General features: G+C 41.4%; 1 protein-coding gene across 1 annotated transcript in view; it reads right to left on the reverse strand.

Annotated features, from left to right (window-relative positions):
• Positions 1 to 15,948, reverse strand: part of LOC117257918 (rho-related GTP-binding protein RhoA-D) — a 31,882-nt gene extending 15,934 nt beyond the window's left edge. The window contains exon 1 of the mRNA XM_033628334.2: positions 15,819 to 15,948. The gene's annotated coding sequence lies outside the window, so the exon portion shown is untranslated. The remainder of the gene's footprint in view (positions 1 to 15,818) is intronic.
• Positions 15,949 to 17,362: the final 1,414 nt, after the last annotated feature.

Below are 17,362 nucleotides of genomic sequence, written 5' to 3' on the forward strand. Positions count from 1 at the left end.
GCCGAAAGCAGTCACGTGTGGTTAGACTTTTCAAAACAAGACAAGGACAACACTCACTGCAATATAAGGTACGTAATTACAAAGGCAAAGCTGCAACATAAATAATAAATACATCTAAATAAAAAAAAAAAATGTTAAATGAAAATGTTGAACTTCAGAAGTTTTTACGATGTATAACTACATTTACTTTTTTGTTGTTACAGAGGAAGTACCAAAAAAAGTACCTTTGGGTGCGGTGCTGATACTGGTTTGAATGTGAACCATACCCAAACCTACTACCTGGCCAGCCAAACAATCAAACAGCAGACAGACACAGCAGTGACTAGCTGTGATCATAGTGGAGCTGAAGAGCCATTTAGTGAAGCGAAAAAAAGAAAAATGTAGGAGAGAGAATATTGTATTTATTCGGTGCTGCTCTTTTATCTACTGGGTGTGTAAATAACCAACTGTTCACCAATAAGTACGGCATATCAACTTGAAAGGTGATAATGTCAGTGTTGTGTTTAAAGTTTGTTTCTTCTGCAATGAGGCCAAAAAAGTAATTTATAGCAGGTTTAGGAAAACAAGGAATGACCCAAGAAAGCAAAAATCAAAGCACCTGTAAAGGTACTTTTTTCATTGTCCACAGAACAAATACACAAAGAGGTCAAAACCCATCAGATATACTGGTAAGAGTAATTTGGTGCTGTGTGAGGTAAACAGAGTTTCGCTGTGCTTATGTGAATAAACAGTTGGTTTCTTTGAAATGGTCGGTGAGTGGCCTGAGCCAATTAAAGTCTTAGAGGCAACACGGTGGCTCCTCTACGCAGAGCGATCAAAACTATTTATTCAAGTAATTTAAGAGATATTTTCTTCAGCTTTGTTAAAAGAAGACAATGAGCCCGGGCGTTTGTGTATGTTCAACAATGAAACGAGCATCTCTACATCATTCATTCGATTCTCTCAGCTTGTGTTGGCCTCAGCTTCCATTCTCACCACAAAAATCAAAAGACAATTGTTCAGTTTGCTTTTCTCTCCCACACATTAAATCAGGCCACTGTGTTGTCAGTTTGTCTCGAGAGAGAGCCACCTGTTCTCCGTGATAGCAGGCTGCTGCTACTCCATACATCATACTGTCACTGCCAGAGGGAAGACAAACACACACATACACACACACACACGTGAGTGGAAGCTACCACGCAACCCCAGAAAGCTTCAGAAAACAGGGCTAGTCCTGCAGATGTTGTGCTGTGAAAAAAATCATCAGAATCATGCAGCTTATTGACGATCATATCTCTCATAGCATGCTACCTGCTATAACAGTGGCAGCACATGGTGCCGGTGGGGATAATGACCCCTTCCCTCTGCACTAATGTGTGTGCACACTGTGCCAGTACAAGGACAGAAACAGGCACAAGGAGTTCTTCCCTTTATCAGACCTGATGTTAAGGTTTATTTTGCTAACCCTTAAGTGTTGCATGAACTGTTAACAGCAATAAATATATGGTTATGTATTATTCACACAAATATAGGCCACATCTGCTTTTTAGGGAAGTTATTATGTAATATCAAAGTTAAACTGCTGCACTATTTATAGGTCAAAAGTTAAACTTTTCTGTTAATGTGATCATGATTTGTTGATGTCTTGACAATTGCTCAAATCTTTGAGAAGCCAGCCAGATGAAATAAGCAGTCCACTGAGAGATGTTTAAGAAAGTAAGACAAATAGACCTGAAATGTTTAGCCAATCAATCTATCAATCGATTGAAAGAAAAGTGATCTTTAACAATTACGATAGTTAATAGTCATTTTCAAGCAAACATGTCAAACATGACATCATTCCAGCTTCTCAAATCTGAGGGTTTGCTGCTTTTCTTCATCCTAAGTGATTATAAATGGAATATCTTTCTTTGTGGACTATTGATCGGACAGAACGAGACATTTGAAGACATCACTTGAAAGACGTTAGGATCAGCATTTTTCACTACAGTCTATAGTATATTTTATAAATCAAACAAGTAATCAGGTAATAAAGGGATACAACTGAGATAAGAACATCTTTTTAAAACTATTAATATCTCAAATATGACATTAGGAAAACTACACAACTGAATATATTAAATACATGTATATATATTTATGTATTTTAGTGATTAATTCAAAACTTAACTGAAGAAGAGCGCTATCCCAAAACATAGTTAGATTAAATGGGTAGATTACAAAATTAAAAATGTGTGAATGCTTGTTGGTAAACAGGTGTATAGTAGAAGACCATGGGCTAACTACAGGAGAACAAAGAACTTGATGAACGTCTCAACATTGTTCCTAATAAATTTAGTGTACAAGTCAGTGTGCAGGAGTTCTTTGATAGACAAAATACGTGTAAACAAATACATCAAAGAGTAGAACAAACTAAACAAACTACTAGCCTGTTCATCATATCAATTAATAGTTCTGTATGCACCATTCAGAGCATTAATACAGCAGCAAGACAGGATTTGCTATGGAAAGCAAATGAGACATGAGGCAGTTAATGAGACAGCATCATCACAGAAGTGTGGTGCCCTCCCTCTGGTTCCCCCTGGTTAGCACTGTTAGCTCTGTCAGCACTCTTGATGTTGTTTAGCACTATAATAGAGGTAGCACTGTTGGCTGCTAGCTGCTGGTTTAACCACCTCCATGTTGAGAACTGTGTAGAGACAACTAACTCACTTTGAATATCACATATAGCCCCTTAAATCAATAGAAATGTCAGATTTTACACAAAATGTGCCTGACAGTGTCAAGGTGAGTTGCCACCTGTTAAGCTGTGGACCAGTGAACTGTGTTAGTCTCATTGCATTTAATATAAACTCATAAACTATCTATTTGTATGCTCTTAACACACAGTCAGCACTTCCTGCTGGCAGCTCAAGTTCACATGACAATGGAGGATATGTTAGGTGAAGATCTGCAGGTGCTTAATGTGTTCTGTGGATTTTCCCACGCCATTTCTGTCCCATTTCACCTTCCTCACTTCCTTTCTTTTAGTGACTTCCTGGTGAGACGTAAACAATAGTGAAGGAGCGGAGAAAATGAGGCCACAGGAAAAAACATCTGGAGGTCACCCATTTTCTCTCCTCAGGTGAGATCAAATTAACTTTATTAGGACAAGGAGGAGTCCAACGCAACCTCTTCCTTTTCCTCAAGTCAGACAGCGTTGGACTCAGGGTTGGATTTCCATTTTTATTTAAACAAGAACCTCTTGAAGGACAGTTACAACGTGTGTGTGAAGATTCATGAAGAGAAGACACGGACATGTTGTTGAACAAGTTCATGTGGATAATGTGAACATCAAAGCTAACTGGGAGACTATCCATCCATGGCCTTCAAGTGAGTTCACTGTATCATTAAATTATACTTAAATGTTACAAGTTTAAGCACAAAATCTACATTAATCCCATTAAAATCAAATGAAAATGCACCTTAGAATGCCATCTACCAGTGCCTGCAGCTATTCATTGTTTTGCATTTGCTTCTGTACTATATGACACTCTGTGTTATATTCAACAATCAATAATTAAGTGTGGCCTGGATTTTATGTTGTGGCAAGTAGGCCTCTGTGACTGTTTGGGGGAAATATATTTTAAGGGCAACAAAAAAAGCAGTCCAAAATTATTAATGGATGTCGATTAATAATTAAAAAGAAGATCTGTGTGGTGTTCGAACAGCGTGTAGAAACTGCGGGGAATTGGACCAGAGACGTAGAGACGGTCACATGATAATACAGCTGCATTAATTTCAGTGCTACAAAGAACAATAGGAACCAAAAAATGTGGTGAAGCCGTATTCTGAGTGGTGAGCCACAGTATACATGCAGAAACGTTCAGTACCTGCACACACATACACACAGTGACCTCGAAGAGACAGGTCGAATAGCTGCGCAGGAGACTGCGTGTTCACACGTGTCTCGGGATGAATGATCCCGTCTTGCATAATGTTTGTCCCTGTGTGGGATAGCAAAGGACAAAGTTCTCATTCCTCGCACATGCAGCACAGACGCTTAATTCTCCCTCACTTCTCCCTGGCAGGTTTCGACTCACCCCCACAGTTGCAACACATTAGCCAGTCTTGTTCATTAGCAGCGGTGGGGGGTAACAACAGCAAAGAAACATTCTAATCACATGGATCAGCAAACCTGAGGTATTTACATCAACCATGCACTTAGTGACCCATTTGATTAAGAGTATAAGGCATAAAACTCCCATTATCAAACGTCATGTAGGCTTGTACCACACCAACACGAGCAGAATCATCAAAGTATTTGTTGTGATTTGTCCTCAGTAACACCTTTAATTTAAGATCCAAGTTGACAGAAGAAGCTCGGAGGGTGAGGAGACATAAAGTTTAGGTCTGATCCAATCAGATGCTTTGATGCTATGAGACTAATCTAAATGCTGAAGGCACTCAACAGTTCAAAAGATCAAACCGACATGCATCCACACAGGATCCATGCATGACGATTTAAAGGCTTTCCAGTCTTCACTTGGTTTGCTCTGGGTGTGCCAGCTGTTGAAAAAGGCCCCGCTGTGCTCTGTTAAACCAGTGGAACTGCACAGAGTTGTGAGTGGGTGAACTATGTGTGGAGAACAGCTGCTTCGATTAATGATATGTGCTGCAGCAATCTTTACAATCAGAACTGCTACAGTCAGTACCACACTTTTAAATACTGCTGACTGTTGACCGCTGAGTTTGGACTTTAGTATTTTGTTCTTGTGTGGGAAGCTGTCCAACTTCCTGCCACCAACATGAGCCCTTTTTAGATAGGAGTTGTGCAAATTTGCAGGAAAGCCCAATCAGTATTTTTTCAGCATTGGCAGTATAAAAACAAAATCGGGGAGTGCCGCAAAATGCCGCCTGCCTACTTTTGTTTTTCAGAAGGCGCCTTTTTTGGGGCAATGGGAGGCGTGAGCAAGTAACAAACATGTAGCTCAGCGTGTGACGTAAACAGTGACGTGAGTGGGAAGCTGCTGCTGGTCAGTCCTTCGGCGATTCTCTTGTAAGTCAGCCCGTTCTTCACCTTCCCCGTCATCTGACAGTTAATGGCCTCCTCGTTTGCGAGGGCAAGGAGGGCGCGCAATTCCTTGTCTCCCCAGTTGCTCATCTTTACAGTGTCTGTCAGGTTTGCATTTCTCTCTTGCTACTAGCTGCTCGCTAATTCCTGCTCGCTAATTCCTGCTATCAGCTGTTTCCTGTTTATCCACCGCCAGTGGGTCGCACGTGCGACCCACAACAGCTCCTCCCACAAGTCTTCAACAGCCCTTCCCATTGCGGAAGGCCGCCTCAATCTTTTTAAACTGAAAGGGTCCGCCGATATGACTACTCTACGAGGTGGAAAATTGGGCACCTCAGATCAACTCGCCAATCCGGCTGTGGGTGTCTAAACGCTCGCAGCTTGCCGGCAAAACGGCCTGACATTCGCAGAGAAATCTGGCAATGTAAAAGGGACTACAGACACTTCTCTCTACACTAGGGTTGCAACTTATGATTATTTTCTTGATTAATCAATTAGTTGGTTAGTCTTTAAAATATCCGAAAATGGTGCAAAAATGTGGATCAATGTTCTCCAAAGCCCAAGATGACATTGTCAAATGTACTGCAAACTTTTACTGTTGGCGATTAACTTTACAGTTGACAACTAATCGCTTAAACATTGCAGCTGTATTCTTCAAAGGAAGCCTTATTAAGAAAAACACAACTGGGTGAGAACTTGCTTTTTGACGTAAATGTTGCATCTGGTCACATGACCTTCATCACCTGGCTTCACCGATATTCAGACTGAGCTAACACCCCGTGCTGGGAAAAAATATAGCCAGCCCAGCAACACAGGAGGATCATCCAGCTAAAAAAAAAGCTGAACCTGGCTCAGCTTTTGCTGGGATGGACCTTTTTCATGGCAGACATTTTGACTTGACATCTTTGCAAAACCACAGGTGAAACTGATAACATTAATGACGGCTCAGCTCCATTAAGAATGCCAGCATGCACAATAACAGCACCTCCCCTGAATGGAATGTTGCTATCATTAGTGCCATTTAATACACCTGTGCTTTTCCTACCATGACAAGTCAAAATATCTGCTGTGAAAAAGGTCTATGCAACAGGATGTCATCTGACAAGGCGCTGCTGTGTGACCAATTAAATACATGCAAGTGCACATTCCTGGTGGATTACCATGAAACATGAAGAGCATTTCTATTTTTTACCCTGTGGTTGTCACGACAAAAGATAAAATAGCTGCCAAAGTGATAACATTCCAGAGTTTTAAAACCCTGTCAGAGGATGAACAGTCAAATGCAAGCCCCTGTGTGGCCACATCAACAGCGAGACCTGAAAGCCCTGTTTCCACCCAAAACACTTTCGGCAAGGTACCTTTGGAACCAAAAATAACCCTTCAGACATGGTACCTAGACCCTTGGTCTGCCTAGTGTTTCCACCGGAAACAGTACTCTTTCATGTGGGTGGAGGTTGTTGTCACTCACTGCTCTATCCAGCACTCGGTGTATTTCTTCCTTTATCAGCCTGCACCTTGTTTATTGTACGCAGAGCAAGGTTGCACGCCAACATTTTCAGAACAAAATAGCGGGTTTAGTCCTTCTCAGGCAAGCTCAGGAATTTAGTGTTGTCGTAGCCCATAGGAACGACGCTCCGCAATGCTTTTTTTCCCTCCAAGTGAGGATTGGGATGTATGCCGCCAGGGTCCAAAACTAACACTCACCACTTGCCAATTACGGGTAGATTTTGTAAATTTTTAAGACCACTTGCCACTCTGAACCAATACCGTTACCAGTACCCTGACTGCAGTTATGGTAGCTACCTTTTTTCAGCACTTAACTCTCTCTGTAATAACAAAATAATTTCTTGAAAAAGCTGTAGGAGGTGACATAGTCTTCCTCTATGTCCTAGCAACAGAAGCTTTGAAAAAATCTTTACTCCATGCCAGTCAACAACTGATTCTGCTCCTCTGCTCTTTCCTAACCACATGTAGAGCTGAATTTCTGTCTGTTTGTGTGTGCATGAATGTCTGCACGCCTCTTTCACTCTTTGTTTAGACACAGCTGATAAATATGTGGAATAAGTTTGTACTTTAGAAATAGACTAGTGTCACTGCCATCAGTGATCGTGTTTTTTAAAGTAAAAGAAAATAGATTAAATGCCGAAACTATCAGCACTGGAATTATATTTTCAGCTCTCTCTGCAGAGCTCTGTGGCTGGCTTCAGGGCGCTCCTGCCTCATGTCTGAACCCAGCGTTCTCACCCAGATGTGCTCACAAGTACCAAGAATTGGCACTGATTGATTTAGTGAGAAATGGTACTCTGAAGTAGCGGCATACTTGGGTCAGTACCCAAACATAGTCACTTTACCTTCCACATTCAGTCTGACAGAGCGAGGAAAATTGGGAGAAAGTGTGCTGCAGTGATTTCTGTACTGAACTGAAAGAAGAGTCTGATGCATACATGGGTAAAGGAATTTCAGTTTCCTTGAACTGACCACCTTACCAGTAAGTCTTTTTCCCCTATTTGGCCAAATGCTAAGTGCAATAGATACAAATTCTCTGACCTTGGCTGAAGATGTAGCAAGAAGTTACTGAGTAAGGACAGTAAAAGTAAATATAAAATAACAAGATGATAAACTAACAGAATTTCAGCTGCTCTCCAGACCTGCATCTGACCACAGAGAATAAATACATCCTCCCTGATTTCCTTTTCCTTGGAAAGTGACACAAGCACCTCTGCCCCTTTCACATGTACTCTCACTGCACACTTGACGTATGAGTGACGTATGAATAAAAGAGTTTGGGTGTTATAGACAAACATTAACAAGTATTAACAGTTCAGGTATTGACACATTGATTGGTAAAAGCTGTAAAATGCTTTCCACATGATGATTAATAACGGGTCACTGAATGCTCACACACAACCCTGTCTGTGTAAAAATGTGGGAGGACGTAAGCTTTGAGGAATGTCTCACCCACTTTCAACACCCCTCACCCTTTTCTTCTGAACACATAACATCACTCCTCCTGTCAATGTCTCGCCCTGTTGACATGTTGAGGGCTGGATTACACATCAAGAGCAGAATGGGTAACACAAGAGGCAAAACTGTGGCAGTTTCAACTGACATTGTTAACAAAAACAACTTCTGTAGGGTGCTCCACCTGTTTTAAGTGTTGCTGTGTTGGTTGACTGCATTTCAGCCACAGTGTCTGAATCATGCTGTGGATGGAGAGGCTGTCCAAACCTTCCTGCCACAACAGATCCACACTGACACTCCTCTCAGATTATCATACGAAATATTATAGCGGACAAATTCCACACATGCAAAGCAGAAAACATGATGGCGCCCTCCCAACAACAAGAAGAGAACCTGTGTGCAACACCTTAACGAGAATGGGACAGCGTCCAGTTTGCTTTTCTGTTGCATGCGCAGTTGTGCACTTGTAGGGCATACAGTTCACTAATGGACTTGGGCAGATCACGAAATTTACATCACGTTGATCCACGCTGAGGCAGAATTGGGCTTAAACTGGTTAAGTAAAGATGGGCAGTTTAAAAAAAACATACCAACACTGATGCAGTAGAACCAAATATATCCTTTTAAAATTTAATTTAACTGTGATGTGTAAAATTGGTGGAATTCCACTTAAAAAAAAAAAAAAACATTTAGGCAGGTTTTGTATTTTCTTAATGCAGAGATTTTTAATTGACAAACACACTAAGACTGCTTTATTTATTTTAATGTAGACCTACTTTAGTCTGAATGTGCACTGTGGAGATGTATCGTGTAAAAACTAATTAAGTAATTAATTAAAATAAACACATTCTGGATTGAATTGGCATTGGGGCCAAGAAAACTGGATTAGGATGTACCTAGAAAGTACTGCAGTTTGCGTATTAGTACTAAACTGTCGCGGTATGGAGGTCACGGTTCAGTACACAGAGCCACATGCACAATACCCTGTATGTAGATAAATGCAAGGAATGCTGAATCAAAGTTCATGAGCGCGAGTTTCGCCTGTAGACTGTTAGCACAACAAGCTGATTGGCATGCGAGTCGGTCACACTATGGTGAGCACCAACAAAACACCAAAGCTGGAAGACCTGCCTTTGGATTCCTGGTCAGCCGCAACAGCAACAGAAAGAAAGTTATGCATAAGACAAGGACAGTGTGTCACCACCACTCCAGCATTGTAGGATATGCAATGCAAACACATTCAATATGCTAACACATCCGACAGCATCACCCAGATGTGCCAATCACTGGAATGGTGGTTTGAATGTTTAAAGTGATACTTCACTGATTTTCAACCAGTTTTGTATCAAAACAACATGTGTGGTATGTGTAAATGAACTTTGGTAAACTTCACTCCATCAAACCAGTGCCAAGATATCCCTTCTTGCCTTCCAGGAAAACTCTGCTGGATGACATAATTTACTTCCTCTGGCAGAGTTTACAGAGTGTACTTCTACACTTCAGTATTGCCCACCACCCATCCCGCCACCGTGGACCCCACTCTTTCACTCTCTCAAACTCGGACCAAAATTTGATGAAACGGTAAAAATAGGCAGTGCTGATCGAATAGATCAAGATTATGTTATTACACTGCCTATTTACCGCGTACGATGTTTTAAGAAACATATTTTAGTGCCTTGTTGAGCCTCGTTTGATCATGGACCTTCCATGTCCTGATACCATGTGAAAGGTACAATCGATGCATTGGTTGTTGACGTTCTGGGACGCCATGTCAAGTTTAGATTCACAAGTCAGTCTTTAGACGCTTTGCTTAACTAAAGACTGATGTCGTTCTCCCTGATTTTGTGTTTAGATGGGCGGATACAATTTCAGAGTTTTAAAAAACTGCCTACGTTGCAGAACCAATAGTAAATCCGCAGGGCGGTCCTTCAGTGGCTCGCTGATCTCTTGTGCTCGTACACATAGTCCGACTGCGTTAAAAGTTTTTAACAAAATCGCTGTAAGTCCTTCATTTCCACAATCTTGTGGACTGAGCACACATTTGGTAAAACGGAGTTAAATCTCTCGGTATCCATTTTCAAGCTCTCTGTGTGTTTGTTTCCTTGCGGACAAGAAAAGGGGGAGCACACATTTCCGGGAGGGCGTGTCCTTTTCAAAAATGCAAGAGATGTTGCTTTGTTGCCGGCCGTTTTCTCCGGCGTGTAAAACACACTTTAGAAAGCTGTGTCCCCAGACTATCAGAAGGCAGAGATCTCTGATTGTCTGGTGGCGAGACTATGTCAAGTCCTGCCTGTTACATGCATTGTCTTCTCTCAAAATACACTTCTGTTTTCACAGAAAGTTTACCGTTAACATACAGTCTCTTTCAAAATAAATGCACTATGCCAGTACAATGACGCAAACTTACCTTTTTTCCCCTCCAATAACTGGTTTAGGCAACAAAAACACGTGGTTAGGTTTAGGAAAAAAGAACAAGGTTTTCCTTCAGAATCTTATGGGACGCGAACACCGCTCTCCCAGGTGAAAGTTGGTGTTTGTTGGTTATCCAACAGCCGTCCACTCGCCCTCATCAGGCGCACCGATCAGGGCACCGCCTTAACTTTCATTCTTATCCCGCTACGTTTCCCCCTGGTGCCACAGAGCGCTGTTAAACTATAACGGACCTGCAGCCTATTATGCCGACGTTAAAGGACAACTTTTTTGTCAGTGTTTGGCGCTGCAACCTAAGCACCGGATTTCGATGACTTCAGAGTGAGACCAGGTTGTCGGAAACATGCTTTAGCTTACTGTTTGACTGTTACACAAGATCTTTTCTTGCCAGCTGGCCGCCATTGTTTCAAACGGACGTGTTCGCGTTACATCACCCACCAGCGGGAGTGCTTTTTGGTCTGATGTGGAGCAGTATATTCTGGTAGTTGTAGGTTTTCTCCCTCTTGAGCAAAAGCATCCTTTTCCTCTGGTTTCTCCATCTTTCCAGCAGTGAAATACTTTTATACATGACATTTGCACTACTGTCTGTTCAAAATAAATGAAAAGAAACATATCTTTATGCATTTTTTTCTTTCTGTACCAAACTCGCACTGAACTGTGACTCCTAAACCGAGGTATGAACACAACCGTGACTTCTGTGTGCCCTTACACCTTCCCTTCCCACAAAACTCAACTTTTTGCCTGAAGTTGGATTAGAGCAATTCTTGTCGAAAAGTTGAAGCCAAGCTCAAATTTTCAAGGTTGAATCAAACTTGAGACCAAAAGTGGCTGCTCAGGATCCAGGCCAGGGAAGCAGCTAAAGTCAGAGAACCTAGCTGGAGACCAAAATAGGACAGAGCCATTGAGACTCCCCCAGCCCAATTTATCACAGTGCACACAGCCCAGCTCAGAGCAGAGGACGAAAGAGAGAAATATCACACAGAATTATCCTTTCATCCGCCCCTGAGCCTCTGCTTGCAGCACAAACTGACAGAAAAGTCGGACAGATGGAGGAAAGGAAGGAAGGAAGGAGAGGTGTGGCGGTCAAAACTAGAACATGAGCGTGTTGTGGCACAAGCTACCAGATATGGAGAAACTTAAAACATACCAAAGTATAGCAAGTAAGGCTGTCACCAATATTCCACGAGAACGAAATAAATAAATGGGTGAATTAGTCATGATGTGGATTGGGAATGGAGCTAATCAGGATTTGATTTAAAATCGTGAATGTATTTCTGCTTTTCTTACTCTCTCATTATTTATTCCTTCAGCTCCCTCAATTCTACTCATCCTCCTCCAGTCTCTTGTTCTCACTCTGTCCTCGTCTCATCCTTTTCTTTTTGTCTCCCTCTCCTCCTGTGTTGCAGTGTGATGTCACCATCAGGGAGCTAATGTTCCGTATCCTTAGGGTGCTGCATTCCTCCTTTCCAACTCATAGACACACACACAGCAGAAATGAAAGCCAGAGCTGACACACATGCCTGGATGGAGCCACCACCTCCCAACACCACGACAGCTCCTCTCATCTGTCCAACCCATCTGTGCCTTACAGCTATAGGAAGTGTTAGGGGCGTTCAATAAAATTTTATCTAACACAAATCCTTTCAGATTCCTTATTTCAACATTTTCTAGTGACTAAAGGCTGAAACATCTACTATAATCATCTTTTGTTGACAGAAACACTTTTTAATGTTCACAACCTGCACCTACAACCTGGAAATGAGATGAGCAGCATAATTTATGAATGAAAATGTTAATCAATTGACACATCCGGCCACAGCCTACTCACCGCAAACACTAAGGACCTGATTCCGAACTATTTAACCGACCAGATGATCAGATAACATAAAAAGGTGGATAGGAATAAAAGTAACAGTGAGGTGGAACGATAAGTGAGATCACCACTCTCTTGGTGGTGACTACACACAGCCCACTCACAGTCGTCGCACATTGACGTTACAGAGTGATGCTTCTGTTCACACACTATCTTTGGCTGAATGCAGACACCAGCTACAGAGAGCACATTAACCAGAGAACAGCCAAACTTTTCATTGTCGCAGCTACAGAATTAACACTACAGCTGATCAATGATGTCATTTTAACCAGGAACAGCCCGCTACCAATATGAAACCTCTAAGTTTCCCATTGCTCTTTGCTAATAAAAGAGTGAGGAAAGATGAGAGGTTTCATGAGAGATTCGTTAGAATCTCAGCTTAACAAATCTAAAGACAGGAAGTTGATCCTAATGTGGAACCAGCTATACGAACCCATCCCTCGGGTCTCAGCTGCTGCTGCTGTTACTCAGAGGAAATGTTTGGCTTTCCAAATTGTCCTTTTAGGGACTTCCTGACACTGCAAGCACCGAGATCCAAACAGGAAACTCTCCCAGAGATATACAGGATTTTCTCATCTGCGTGCTGTCTTTGTGCGATACGCCCACCAGCCTACAGAGACAATTCTCCATGCAGACATGTTTGTGGATCACCGTCAGATGACGAGGAAACGGATAACAGAATGAACTCAGTGTTTTCCTGTGCAAAAGAAACTGCAGTTAAAATTATTTTCAGTATCATACTGGCCTCCTTCAAAAAAAAAAAACTGCTGATGGAAAGTTGCCCTGACTAATCTGAGGCAGGATACTGAAGAACATTGTGTCTAAATGCCTGATAGGGCTGATAAGCACCTTTAGCCAACAATACACAAACCAGCAGCTCCCTATAGAAAACGAGTGTGAGCTGTTAAGGATGGAAAAACTGCCATCTGGGCAATCCCCTCATGTCCACTTCCTAAATCTTTGCTTGGAAGAACTTTCCTGCATTCGCCATCCCTGAGCCTCGGGCTGGCACGTACAAAAGGCGACAAGCAAAACTCTCATAGTAGGTCAGTGGAAGAGAGGGGAGCAAAACGAGGCGCAGCACTAGGGTGAAATGGCCTCTGGCGATCCCGCTGTATATGGAGCTTTGATCCATAATAGTTTTCCATGAAGGCTTTCGTACTGATCCACTGAGCTATTCAGCTGTCTTCTGATATGACCTCAATACAGCAAGAAGAAAAGAATAAGAGCTCGCATGCCAGACAGCTCAATATTGTCACACACTGTGTCTTGTTAGTTTTTTGGCCTGGCCCCAATCCTGTAATTTCAGGCATCTGCCGACACCAAGATAAATCCAATACTCAGTGTCTACATTTACCTAAATGTTGATTAAATATTGATTTTAAGGGGAAAAATCTATCTCTGCACACACTTATCACCAATATATTCTAAAAGTTATGAAATTTCAGTGACACTGACCTTTCTTAAAGGTAAACTATGCTGGATTGTGAGTTCCTGTTTGTAAACACGCTCACCAGCAAAAGTGAAAGTAAAAGCCAACCCCATATTCACTCTCATTTGGTGTTCCACCTTGCTTTATTTTGGCACTGTTTCTCTTGGATGCATGCTGCTTATGGTCAGACACCTGGTTGCTACCTTTTCATAAAGCCCCGACTTTGACTCAGTGCTGTGGGGGTGCACGCCCATGACGGCACCCAGCATACTGACACAGCCCCACTTTATCCTGTTAAAACAATACTCACAACTTGGATTAATTTTTATGAAAAATATTTTGATTCTTTTAATCTGAGGACCCTAACCGAATATGAATAATTTACAGGGTAATCAAGGAATGGACACATAATTTGAGGTAGCCAACAACCAGGTTTTATATACGCATATAGAGGCTGGAGTTTGTATGGTTGTGTATGACGGAGGATTTTGTTTTGCCAATAGTTGTCAGGAGAGGAATAAATGGGGATATCCACGTTCTGGGCCTCTTTGTATCTACACAACGCAGACATCACTAGAGTCCACTGATTATATCTGACACTTTCCACAAGCTACATGGTCCACATACTGAGGGTCCTGATTCAAAATTATAAGGTTGAAATAATGGTATGATGTGGAGGAAATATATTAATTTGGGCTTTCTTGTTTCTTGTTTATGCACTGCAAGCCCCAAAACCATGCAAAACATTTAATTAGTCAATGTATTTGTCAGAGGTATTCAGTTTAATAATTTCTGTAATTACATTTGGATTCCTTCGTGTGTTGGCTCTTCGCCATCGACAGTATTTGTATGTGCAAATAACACCACTACTTTTACATGCCTAACACAGCCCACCTCACACAGAGCGGCTCTGGATTACATCACTTGGTAGAGAGACAATCAAAACCACAGTGGCGGTGATGACAGCAGCAGCAGGACTTCTGCTTTTACATTAGAGAAACCGGGATTGGGGATTACCACATGATTTCCTTCCACTGCACTGGCACTGATTTGTGTTTTGAGTGTGCGTGTGTGCGTACCACAGGGTAACACTCCCTTCTGACCACTACCTGCAAACAGCTTGGTCAGCAGTCAGCTGTTCAGCTACAATGACATCATACTTTCTCTTGTAGTAGGCACACAAACACAAACATTTGACGTGCAAGCTTGCCCACATGCTGGGAAGATGTAGAAAGATATTTTAGACATTCCACTCCTGTGTATATGTGTATGTGTGTGACAGTGTAGAAACACAAATGGGAGCAGACCAGCTGATGCATGACATGAGTTCTGCAGGGTCCGCTTTGGTTCAGATACCGTGGGTTCTGTCTTTATGATGGGGAACACGTTGAGACATGGGAACAAGCCTGTGTGAGATATGAGGGTCTGCGCTACGGGAGCCGAGCAGCACAACAAGGGTGTGGTGACTCGGAGAGGAGAGACGAATGTCTTCGGGACGGACAAATGTTCTAACAGTTATTTAGGAACGGTGAAGAGGAGATATTTTAGATCTCACAAGAAAAACATCAGTCACTCGATAGTCTGAAAGAGTTTTGATATTTTCTGCCTTCCTATAATTCCTTTTGAAATGAAAAACACCCGATAACGTGAAGCCCCCTTTACCGGCCAAACAGGTTTCCAAAGAGAAAGAGGCGTTAAAGTTTTACAGTAAAGCTCAGCTCTGCTTTCCTCCACAGCTTGAGTGCATATAATTAAATTACGTAATGAAGTATACGATAGGCAGAGACCTGGAATGCTGATATGATCCATATCTCCGACTGGAGAGGACAAACAGGTGTGTCTCTCAGTTTACGACACTTCTCCTTTACCAGCTAAACGTCGAAACACTTCATTAATTCCGCTGGAAAACAAAACTTCTTAAACAAGTAACAGGTTTGAACTCTCCGAGCTGCTGCTGGAGGCATCCCGGCTCATTAGTCTCAGAGGAGCTCGAGAACTACTTTTCCTTTAAAGCTCAAACTCGCTTTACCGAGTCAAGTGCACCTTGTGAAATGATACGAGAGTAACAAAGGGTAAAAATATTCTCTTACCTTTCCCAGAGTGTGCTTTCAAATCTCAGAGACCTCCGTGTTCCCCTCCTGCTGTCTTCCGCCCTGAACCAGCTGTACTCACACTAACCGGCCGAGGAACAGACCCAACTCACACTCACAGGACCTGCCCATAATGCTGCGTTCAGGGCTCCTCGGAAACGTAAAGTCACCGAGTGCTAATGAGGAAGCTTGGTGGTTATAGTGCTGCAACTAAAGATTGTTTTAACTGTCGATTAATCAAAATTATCACTTGTTTTGTATTTATAATGTGGCAACATAGAGAAATATTGGCAATTTAGCAGAGCCTGACACAATCTATTCAAACACCTTGTTTCACAAACCAACAGCTCCAAACCCTCCTTGTTATTCATTGATAGGGGAGACAGGGGTTGGTTGTCACACTTTTTACTCTTGTGTGAATTGCTCACCATTGAAACATCTTTCAATAATCAGTCCTACATTAAATGAAGCTTAAGTAGTACATTCTTTTATGAATACTTTTCTTATCATTCTGAGCAAATAATGTCAGAAATTCAGTACAACACTGAACAACACTCCCAGCTGAATGCATTACACTTTTCAGCTTTCGTAATAACCAACTTTCTTGAAGAAATAATACAAGATTTTTGCTTTTTTTATGCTGCATTGGCATGGATATAAGGAAAAACAAACATTTTAAGAATATAAAAGACAAATAGTTTTGTGCAATAGATCATTGTAATCATTTTGATTTGTTTCCCCCTCAAATTAATATCACACCATGATTCCTATTGACAGACTTAAATAAAGTGCGTTAATGTACTTTATGTTTGTTTGTTTGTTTTTTTTATAGCTGATATACTAGCAGTATTAAATGCACACACAGTATGGCTTGCATCCATATTTATAAAAATAATTTCTTAAAATGTACAATGGGGTTACTACATTTTCTAAAAGGAACTTTGTGTCCATTAATCAGATAAGATAAGATAAGATAAGATAAGGTAAGATAAGATAAGATGCAACTTTATTGATCCCATAATTGAGAAATTCCAGTGTTACAGCAGTCAAGGGGAAAGAGTCAGATTAAAGATTTCAAAATTTAAACTTAAAACCTTAAAACTTAAAAAGCTAGGCATACAAAATAAGTAAAAAAAAATACAAGAAACTGCGATAAATAACAATAACAATAATAACAGTAATAATAATGAGAAGTGGATAATAATGAGCAGCAGTGAATGAAAATGAGCAGTGAATAAAGGGAGCACATCTAGTGCAAGTGATTGTAATAAAAATAATAATAATAATAATAATAATAATAATAGTGTCAACAGTGTCTATCTACTTGTCATTATACATGTGCCATCCATATTTAAAAATATATTCATTTAGAACAGAGGGTCCAAAGCATACCACATTCTTCCTTCAGAGCACTACATGTCTGTTGGGAAAATTCCCGACTGCACTTGAATGCAGCACGATGTGTTCGCCGTTTGAGATTCCAGCGCCCGCACGCTATTGGCTGAGATGATTTAACCGTTACAGCGGCCCCTCCCTTTACGGTT

Source organism: Epinephelus lanceolatus, chromosome 8 (assembly GCF_041903045.1).
Source record: "Epinephelus lanceolatus isolate andai-2023 chromosome 8, ASM4190304v1, whole genome shotgun sequence".
Classification (NCBI taxonomy): domain Eukaryota; kingdom Metazoa; phylum Chordata; class Actinopteri; order Perciformes; family Serranidae; genus Epinephelus; species Epinephelus lanceolatus.